Here is a 4795-nt window from a genome sequence, read left to right on the forward strand (position 1 = left end):
ACAAATGCATCTTCATGTTTCGTGCAACGCACGGGCATCTTGCTAGTTAAGATTTTAAATTTCATTCATTTTTTTGCGGAGAATTGTTTTTTGCATTTTATTTTGATATAATTTTTTAAAAATTATTTTTAACGTGACTCAAAATTTCATGATTAAAAGAGTTTGGACCCCACCGAAATATGAAAAATTTTGTTGAATTTTTTAGCAGTGCCGAGAATATATGGTCTGTAATGTTAATAAAAAGAATATGGGCTTCAAATATCCTTAAGAATTAGAAAATGGGTTGTAAACTATTGAAAATAATGGCTAATGGGTTGTATGCTGTTTTCCACAGATTTGGAGGCTGACTTCTGGGCCTACTAGGTTCATGATGACGTTGTCCTAAAAAAATTGACGCATACGCAAGGCTTTGTCAACTTAGTCAACACAGAGCAGTGACTATTGGATGTCCATCCAACGGCCGCCGTGCTTCTTCAATCTCTGATCTTCCTGCTCCAGCCGCCAACACCAATGCCGGTGGGACTGCCTACTCCCTCCTCCCTTGGCCGGTTGTGCTACCGTCAGGCCATTCCTCTACCCACCCGCACATCCTGTTTTTTTCCAGTGACGTCAGGTTCACCCCGCAGCCGACCAGTCAGCGCTCGTACTCCCCTTTGTGTGGGCATCCACTGCCGCGTCTTCCCCAGCTCCGTGTCGTTCCCTTCCTAGGCCTCGCCATCGTGCACCTCCCTGGTGCTCTCGGCGCAGCGTGGTCAATGTGGTCAACGAACGGCATCCATTGGAAGTGGACGGTACGTGGAGAGGCTGACAGCTGGGTCCACGGCCGCACACAAGGAAATGCATCCTTATTACGCGTAAAATAATGATTCATCCACCTGACAGCTGGGACCCACGGAAAGGGCCTCTGTATTTCGCAAAAAAATGTTCCCACCGCTGACATCTAGGACCCACCAGCTATATCTTCGCACGCAAGGAAGTTCCTCCTTATTACGCACAAAAATGAATACTCTCCTTGCTAGCCGGGACCCAGCATAGTGGGAGGCTGACTTGTGGGCCTACTAAGTTGATGGGGATGGACGGCTTTGTCAACTTAGTCAATATGAACGATTCTAGCTCGAGTGATCGCACGATGTCCATCCAACGGCCGTAGTGCTTCTTCAACCTCTGGTCTTCTTGCTCCAGCCGCCCAAAGTAGCGCCGGTCGTGTCGCCTGCTCCTGCCTCCTGTGGTCAGTTGTGCTGCCATGGAGGCCTCACCACCCCCTACTACTCCCACCACTGGCCAGGCCATCCCTCCACTCACCCACATCCCCTGTTATTCTGTGGCGACAACAACCACACACCGAAGCCGAACCAGTGAACCCTCGTACTCCTCTTTGCGTGGGCATCCACTGTCGCGTCTTCCCTGGCTCCGTGTCATCCCCTTCCTAGGCATCGCCGTTGTCCACCACCTTGGTGCTCTCGACGCGGCATGGTTAATGTGGTCAAGGAACGACTTCCATTGGAAGTGGAGAGGCTGACAGCTGGGTCGACGGGCGCATCAAGGAAGTTCATCCTTATTACGCGGAAAATAATGATTCCTCCACCTGACAGCAGGGACCCATCGGACAGGCCACCGTATTTCATGAAAAAAACATTTCCCCCTGACTGCTGGGACCCACCAGCTACATCTTCGCACGCAAGGAAGTGCGTCCATATTATGGGCATAAAAAATGATTCGCCCCCTGACTGTTGGGACTCACTAGCTACATCTTCGCACACAAGGAAGTGCCTGATAGTTGGGACCCACCTGGTCGAAGCATACGTAGCGTTGTCATTCTGGTCATGAACGTGTACGCACATATTGGTCGATCGGTCTATCTGCAGGCTGCAGCGATGAACCGTGGCCGTGTCAGGAAGGGCATGTGCCGTAGTAGAGGCGCGCACGTAGCATATCACGCAGTCCCGTTAATATCGTGTACACATACGTACAATGGCCAGGGTGCAAGAAAGTAAATACGGCCATGTACGTACATACGGGCGGGGTCTCGAACGCCTACCCGCGCATACGTATGGCCAGGGCTCGTGTACATGGCTAGGTCGGAACGGAGAAACTGCGTCATCGTGTTCATCGGGAGGCAACGTAATGTGCCGTGTTCATTGGGAGGCAACGGAATACGTCATGTTCATCGGGAGCCAACCGGCTTGGATGGAACAGCTGATCGAAACGAGGCCTGGCGTACCGCACGGAGGAAACGGCCTTGTGTTCGACCGGCCACGGTCAAAACGGGATCATGTTCATCGGGAGGGGTCTGGCGTACAGCAAAACGGAGGAAACAAACTTCTCTTGGACCTCCTACCATCGAAACGGTGTCCTGTTGATCGGGACAGGTGTGGCGTATCGCAAAACGGAGGAAACGGACTTGTGTTGGAGCGCTATTGTCAAAACGAGGGTCCTGTTCATCGGGAGGGGTGTGGCGTACCGCAAAACGGGACTCCACGGGGTACTATTCATCTCCACCGTCGACCTCCTCCAGCCTCCACGGGGGTACTGTTCATCCACCGTCGACCTCCTCCAGCCTCCACCTGCGACTGTTCATCCACGGGCTCCTGTTCATCCAGCCTCCACCGCTCCACTACCGGCTACTGTTCAACCAGCCCTCTCCACGGGGTCCTGTTCAACCACCCCTCCACGGGCTACTGTTCATCCAGCCCTCCACCGGCTACTGTTCAACCAGCCCTCCACGGGTCATGTTCATCCAGCCCTCCACGGGGTCCTGTTCATCCACCCCCAACCGGCTTGATCAGGGTCCTGTTCATCCAGCGGCAACGGCCTCTACTACCACGGGGTCCTGTTCATCAAACCCCCCACCGGCAACTGTTCATCCAAAGCCCCCCACCCCAACAACGCTCACTGTTCATCCAGAGGCAGCATCGATCAGCTTCAGTTAGCAGCAGTAGCGAAGGAATCACTCGGGTTCAGTTAACAACAAGGATCGATCAGGGTTCAGTAACGTAGCCAGTGCAATCGCTCAGGTGCAGTTAGAGCCCAACGCCTCGCTTGGGTTTAGTTAGAGCACAAAGCCTCGCACACACGCGCGTATGTGTACGAGAGAAACGCGCATCGCTCGGCCCCCGACCACCCACCATAACCGGGAACTCCCTGATATTTTCCTTGCCCTCGCTTCTACCATGGTTTTTTCCGTCATGGACAGCCCAAAGAATGTCATGTAGTTGCGTCTCCGGCCCGCCAGGACGAAAAGCCCATTTTTCTGACATGTTTTTTGTCATAGAAGTAGGATCCCACCACGTCTATGATGATACCAGGTTTTGTCACAATTATCGTCATAGAAGTGTCATAAGCATGACAGAAAAAATTCGTTCGGCCCAAAATGTCATGGATGTGTCTTTTTTTGTAGTGCCTTCCGGTGAACCGATACGTACCCGGTACCCGCGGAACACTTCCGGTGTCCGAATACTATCGTCCTATATATGAATCTTTACCTCTCAACCATTTCGAGACTCCTCGTCACGTCCGTGATCTCATTCGGGACTCCGAATAACATCCGGTCACCAAATCACATAACTCATATAATACAAAATCGTCATCGAACGTTAAGCGTCCGGACCCTACGGGTTCGAGAACCATGTAGACATGATCGAGACACCTCTCCGGTCAATAACCAACAGTGAAACCTGGATGCACATATTGTTTCCCACATATTCTATGAAGATCTTTATCAGTCGTACCGTAATGACAACATACGTTATTCCCTTTGTCATTGATACGTCTCCAACGTATCTACTTTTCCTAACACTTTTCCTCTTGTTTTGGACTCTAGTTTGCATGATTTGAATGAAATTAACCCCGGACTGACGTTGTTTTCAGCAGAACTACCATGGTGTTGTTTTTGTGCAAAAATAAAATTTCTCGGACTGGAACGAAACTTTGGGAGGAATTTTTATATAAATAAAGAGAATCTTTGGAGCCAAGATCCACCGGAGGGGGGCACCTGGGTGGGCACAACCCACTAGGGCGCGCCCCCCTCCTGTCGCGCCCAGGTGGGTTGTTCCCACCTGGTGGCCCCACATGCCCTGATTCCAACTCCATAAATGCCTATTTTTCCAGAAAAAAGAGAGAAAGAATTATCTCAATCCACGAGACGTAACCGTCTTCACCTCCTTTTCTTCATCGGGAGGCCAGATTTGGAGTCCTTTTGGGGCTCCGGAGAGGGGCGGGTCTTCGTTCTTTGTCATCACCAATCCTTCTCCATCGCCAATTCCATGATGCTCCCCACTGGGAGTGAGTAATTACTTCGTAAGCTTCCTGGTCGGTGAGGAGTTGAATGAGATTCATCATGTAATCGAGTTAGTTTTGTTAGGGCTTGATCCCTAGTATCCACTATGTTCTAAGATTGATGTTGCTATGACTTTGCCATGCTTAATGCTTGTCACTTTGGGCCCGGGTGCCATGATTTCAGATCTTAACTGTTTATGTTATCACCATTATATCCATGTTCTAGATTCGATCTTGCAACTTATAGTCACCTACTACGTGTTATGATCCGGCAACCCCGGAGTGACAATAGTCGGGACCACTCCCGGTGATGACCGTAGTTTGAGGAGTTCATGTATTCATCGTGTGTTAAAGCTTTGTTCCAGTTCTCTATTAAAAGGAGGCCTTAATATCCCTTAGTTTCCAATATGGACCCCGCTGCCACGGGAGGATAGGACAAAATATCTCATGCAAGTTCTTTCCATAATCATGTGTGACTATTTACGGAATACATGCCTACATTATATTGAAGAACTGGAGC

The sequence above is a fragment of the Triticum urartu genome, chromosome 6A, assembly GCF_056163025.1.
Source record: "Triticum urartu cultivar PI428250 chromosome 6A, HENAU_Tu73, whole genome shotgun sequence".
Lineage (NCBI taxonomy): Eukaryota > Viridiplantae > Streptophyta > Magnoliopsida > Poales > Poaceae > Triticum > Triticum urartu.